This window comes from Aegilops tauschii, chromosome 2 (genome assembly GCF_002575655.3).
Source record: "Aegilops tauschii subsp. strangulata cultivar AL8/78 chromosome 2, Aet v6.0, whole genome shotgun sequence".
Taxonomy (NCBI): Eukaryota; Viridiplantae; Streptophyta; class Magnoliopsida; order Poales; family Poaceae; genus Aegilops; species Aegilops tauschii.
The window spans coordinates 578,615,516-578,621,256 of record NC_053036.3 but is presented as its reverse complement, the minus strand read 5'-3'; the positions used below and the strand labels follow the sequence as shown (position 1 = coordinate 578,621,256).

Here is a 5,741-nt window from a genome sequence, read left to right as displayed (position 1 = left end):
TGCTTGAACAAGCCCCGTCCAAGGATCATGAGGAGGCCGCCATGCAACCGCAGATGGAGCACTGGTGGGTGGTGCAGGACTCGGTGCTGGTGATGTCGTAGGCGGAACCGAACGAGTCGACGGCGGCCTGTAGATAGGGTTTTTGCCGCGGTAGTTCGGACTAGGACGCCAGCCTGAGGGCGGTTGAACAGATGACGATGCGGACGGCCCGGCGGCAGGAGCCGGCCTGGAAGGCGGCGCTGGTGTAGACGACAGAGGAGGACGAGCCGCAGCATGAAAGACCTTGGGGCGAGAGTCCTTGCGAGCTTGTGTTTCCGCCGCGAGTTGTAGCAAGGAACGAACTTCAGCGAAGGTAGGAGGGGGCCGTATCATCGGTATGAACGAGGCTTGCTTGTCAAAGTCTTCGCTGAGGCCGACGACGACGATATTGATTAGCTGTGAGTCGCTAACTGTATCGCCGAGTTCGCGGAGCTCATCACCAATGGTCTTAACGCGCTGGCAGAACAGGTTCACCGGGGCGTCTCCTTGCACCATATTGCGAAGCTCGGTGTGGAGAGCGTTTTTCCGAGCGTCGGTGTTGCTTCGGAAGAGCTGACGGAGGGAGTGCCAGATGTTGGCAGCGGTGGCGCCGTCGTGATCGAGCATGTTGAAGATCTCGGTGGTGATGCGGGTGTAGAACCACTGGACGATCGCGAGATCGTCTTTCAACCATTGCGGATCGTCGGGGCGGGGAAGACAGTTGGCGGCGACATGCGAGCGCAGGTTGCAGCGGCCGAGGTGGAGATCGAAGAGATGTCTCCAATGATAGTAGTTGTGGGCGGCGAGATCAAGAACTATGGGGATGTAGGGGCTGACGTCGGAGATTGTGTCAGCAAGAGATATTGGTGCGGCGAGGATGGGTGCAGGGTAGTTTTGTGGAGCTATGGTGAGGGCCGAGAGAGAAGCGGCCGCGGCGTTGGCAGCCTTGGCGATGAGTGCGGCCCGGCGCTCGAAGTAGCCGGCGGCGGCGACGGTGTTGGCGTTGGCGGAGCCATACCCTAAACCCTGGGACCGGTATCTGATACCATGAAAGCTGAATAAAACTGTTGTTTATTGATGATTTGGTGAGGCATACAAGAGTATATAAGAGGGTACAAACCGACTTGAGGTAGGGGTACAAAACTGACATGGACTAGAAGTCGTATACCATAATGACTACTCTAACACGCAGGATTAGGGACCGATGTAAAATTGTGATCAGTACCTTCGTAAGATTACCTTGACGCTGGGAGGAGCCAGCCCACTCCTCGATGCATTCGCTAATTAGGTGCTCACCTGCGAGCGGTTTCTACTTTTTACGTGGAGAGCGCGGTGAGCGGTGGGGATCGACGACGTGATGCTCGGCGGAGATTTTTGTCGCCCCTGTCCTCCTCTCCCCCGTACACTTGGCGATTAGGAGCAGGCGATAGTGGCGGCGGCCGCGGTGCAGGGGCGGCGGGGACGGCGATTTGGGCTGCGGCGGCGCCGGCCACTGCAAATCCAACCCTCCTCTGTCGGAGAAGGCGCCAGCGACAAGAAGACGGCGGTGACTGCCCTCCTCCGTATGGTCTGCTCTCTCTCTAACCTAGTAAAAAAATTCTCCTTGGTCTGGTTCTCCCTTGATTTCTTCCTTCTTGGAGATTGATGCTTACAAATTGGATTGTAAAAGTTCCTCCTCCGTCTCTTTATTTAGACGTCTGCACGCTTATGCTTTCTAAGCTCTGAGATTGATAGAAATTTAATTAGCTTGACTCTGGACAACGGGATGCTGAAAGGAACTGCTGACGAGGGAGATTAGAAGAAGCTGGACGGCAATGGTATTCTTATCAAAGAAAAGAGAAGTAGCACAAGGCTCCTGAGGAGGAAAACACAAGGTTATCTTCTTTGATCCAGCCAAAGGTGGTAGCTCTGTCTCTTCTCTGCTTTAGATTAATCGTCCCTTCCTTTCTTTGAGCCTTACTGACTTTCGATGAACTGGACTAGTCCCTCTTTAATCAATTAATTTCTCATGGAAAGAAGATAAAGTGAAATTTAATTGGAGGGTGCTTAATTAGTTGTTCCTCTTTCCTGATGGAGGCTGCATCATTTTTTTTTAGGAGAGAACTCCTATTCCAGTGTAGGCTCTCTACTTGCTACAGGGGAGAAAGAAATTAAATAGGGTTAATCAAGTATGATGACATGTCTACCTGTGTTTAATTAAACATGATGGATTGCTTACTTGTAATTTGTAGCTATTAGGTTGGATGATGATTTTCTCATATAATTAGTAGTTGTACGTTGGTAGTTTTTCACTGCGTATTTGATAACAGGAGAAAATTAAACTCCATGTATATGTATCAAAAGATACAGAAACATTAATGCTCCACAATTTATAAGAAATATGCATGTGACTGCCTGAATGCTTGATGCTTCTTTTTGAGACCGGCAAAAGCTAGCTAGCATATATATAGTCAAAAAGGGGCATTACCATCTAAAACAAAAGGTAGGCATGATGCTCTGTGTCTTTCTTTAATTGGTACTAATTAATTCTGAAGCTGCAGAGGTGTCATTCTTTTGTTTTGGTTGCCTGATGCTTCCTTTCTGTCCTCATTAGATATCCAAGCTGCTGAGGTGACACATACTATACTGTTGGAGAAATTGTTGTGAAGCTTAGCTTGTATGAGAGTCATAGTGAAGCTGTGGTGTCCTTTTTAAGCTAACAAGGATAAAAAGTAAGTTACCCTTGTACATTTGCAAGTAATTTGTAGAAGGCTGCATGCAACTTGCGCAGTTTGTATCTGTGGACAAAACTGACATTTCATTGGAAAATGTAGCATGGCTGATGTGGTTGTGCATGACTCACTTCATACCATGATATGACTTATTAGTTCATCGAAAAATAGAAGAGACCTGGACTCTGTCTCAGTATTTAGTTTCTTCTCGTATGTTGCCTGTGGCCATCTATTGTTTTTTATTAGCACCCCAATTTTTTCCCACTGAGAAACATTGTTTTGACATTTCTAGTTTGAGGATATTCCCCGCTTCATTCTTTTGGAAGGAATGAAGCATGAATTTTATTTATCCAAGTACAGAAAATGCCAGTACAATTTAGTGATTATCATTTAGTTGCCTTTCAGAGCCAACGAGTTCTCTTATCTTTATCTAAAATATAATGGAGCACCAAATTTATGAAGGCTAATTGGCTAATTAATCAAAAGAAAAGAAGAAAGTGAAATAATATTTTGTTTGTAAAATATTACAGCATGCATCTTTATGATTTTGTTTTTTATCAACATGTGTTCCATGGCTTTATGGCAGATTTGAAAGTGATATGCTTGCCTTTAGGGTGTTACTATGGGGCGCAGGAAAGGAGAGGAGAGAGCAAGGTGCCATTTGCATGCGATGCAAAACTTACATGTATGAATAGTTTCACATCTCAATACTTAGATACTCCCTCCGTCCCATAATGTAAGACGCTTTTTGACACTACACTAGTATGAAGTAGTTCGCAAGCAAAGATGAGTTGATTCCATATTTCCATACAAGCCCTCAATGCGCTCTTTCCATATTTCCATACAAAAGGCAAATTCTATGCCAACCCTGCTGCGTGTATATGTGAAGAGACTAAAGATGACCCCTCTAGTACAGGAGGGAAGAATTCCAAAGATGATCCCACCGGGACAGAAGAGGTGATTGATATTGGGACCGGCGGTGATTCTTTGGTCAGATTGGAGGTTTGTGAGTTGGAGGTCATCCTGATTAGTTGAGATATTTTGCAGCTCAGAGGAATTAGTTAAAGTTATTTGCGTGCTAGTGGTGTATGTGGTATACTAAAAATTCAGAGAATTTCTGATTTTATTTGGATGGATTTTGGTGTATGCATGAACTGTACTTCTTAATATAGTGGATCTTATTTTGTCTTGCAATGTGTTACTAAATTTTCGTTGGAAACAGAGAATTTCAGAGTCTTTTCTCTTTATTTCCAGATTACACAATATTTCATATTTTATTTTTGAAAGGAATCAGAGAAACAATAACATATTTGAATTCTTTATAATAAAAGAAGTACGTAGACCTGCTTTCAAAACATCCATGTGATCCTGTAGACACTAGATCCTCTCAATACAAAACATGTCAGCATCTACAGTTTGATCACTACACCATTGGCTTGCGATTTACTGCATCCTTCATCTTTTCTTGTACACTAAAAAACAAGACTTCCTACATCCTTCATCTAATACAACATATTGTCGTCCTAAGCAGAGCTCCTTAATCCTGTATAAGCGAGTTTTTCTGTCAGAGAAGAACCAAGACGCATACTATCATATTGTAGGTACTATACTGCCACAAAATTGAATGGATGGAACTTAACTCGCGCAGAACACTGAAGACGAGAACTGAGAAGGTTCCTTGGCATTGACAGTATTCAAAGAAATAGTGCATTCTGAATTAGCATATCAGAAATCTTTTTGTGTGGGGTCTATAGCCAACAAGATGATCTGGTAGACAACCAACAGGCAAAATATTGGAGGAAGATACAAACAGGAAGAATATCCCAAACCAAGAAATAAACAAGATTTTTCTCGGATACACTCAACAAAGACAGTTGTTGAAAAGCCTATCACAATCTGCTGAAAAACACGCACAAATTAGAAGAATAAACATCCAATGGTACCTCTACAAGGAAATTTGACAAGCATTCACATGGATCGATTTTATCGACAGAATATTTCAAAAGGTAAATGCATTTACCCCAATCAAGTACTCACTATACATCATGAAAAAGATGGCGGTGAAATCTTTGCCTTCCTATTACTAATTTTGCTCGCATTCAGATCTTGTATCACACTGAATAACCAGAGAGGAGCTGAATGACATGTTCAATTCATGGCATAAAAATTCAGAGTTCTTCATCTCTTATGGCACTGGCAGCTTCAGTTAGGCTGCTTCTGAATTCACCGGTAGCATTGACCGGTCGAGCAGTTACACATGGTTGTGATTTTGCTCGTTCTTAGTAGGTGACATGAGCATCCCGGCTTTACTGCAATACTGCTCCACGTGCTTCCACGCAACACAATCCTTGATGCTGCTGCATCTGTAGAACCCCCTGCGTTCTATTAGTTCATACTGAATTACTTGATTAAGTTGCCACCTACAATGAACGTATGCATATCTCATCTTAAGCTAAATAACATGTATATGAAGGCCCTATAGCACATAGCTGATGGGTCAAACATCTGAAGCTTTGGTAATTTGAACGCCCAACATTTCAAACATGAAATCAACACATAGATAACTAGAGTAAGAAATAAATTGGGTTTTCCACTAAAATTTCCTCTAGTGACAACACCCTATAAAATAGTATTCTGGAGACAATAACCCAACAGAAAAGAAGGAATAAGGAGTATACTAAGTACTGTACTGAATTTTAAGGTTAAAAAGGAAAGTAATATTTAAGGTAAAAACTGCAAATACCGTATACTCTCTCAGCAATCCGGTGGCTGCAGCTCGTCAGATCTGCCGGCTGCGACCGGATCCAGCTCTTCCACGGTGGTGGGAGGCCATGCCGGCTTGGTGCTCCGGGCTGGTGGCTGTATGTGGCTGGGCAGTGCGGCTGGGGCTACGGCTTCGTTCCTTTGGGCTCGGTAGCTGGCCCTGGCAGGTTTCGGGATGGTGTGGCAGTCCTCCCCCCGGCTCCGGTGTTGCGAGGAGGGTCTGTGGCTGTGTGGTGGTGCAGCGCGAGG

The 5,741-nt window shown here is 44.5% G+C and overlaps 1 long non-coding RNA gene across 3 annotated transcripts; it reads left to right on the top strand.

The window, feature by feature from the left end:
* Positions 1 to 1,331: 1,331 nt before the first annotated feature.
* Positions 1,332 to 3,918, top strand: LOC109767991 (uncharacterized). 3 transcript variants are annotated; one of them, XR_005769144.3, is made up of 4 exons: positions 1,332 to 1,585; positions 1,794 to 1,917; positions 2,612 to 2,729; positions 3,316 to 3,918. It is a non-coding gene; the product is annotated as an uncharacterized lncRNA (long non-coding RNA). The 3 variants fall into 3 exon arrangements; XR_005769145.3 differs by having other exon boundaries at positions 1,765 to 1,917; positions 3,343 to 3,918; XR_002233941.4 differs by having other exon boundaries at positions 1,334 to 1,585; positions 1,765 to 1,917.
* The last annotated feature ends 1,823 nt before the right edge of the window (positions 3,919 to 5,741 follow it).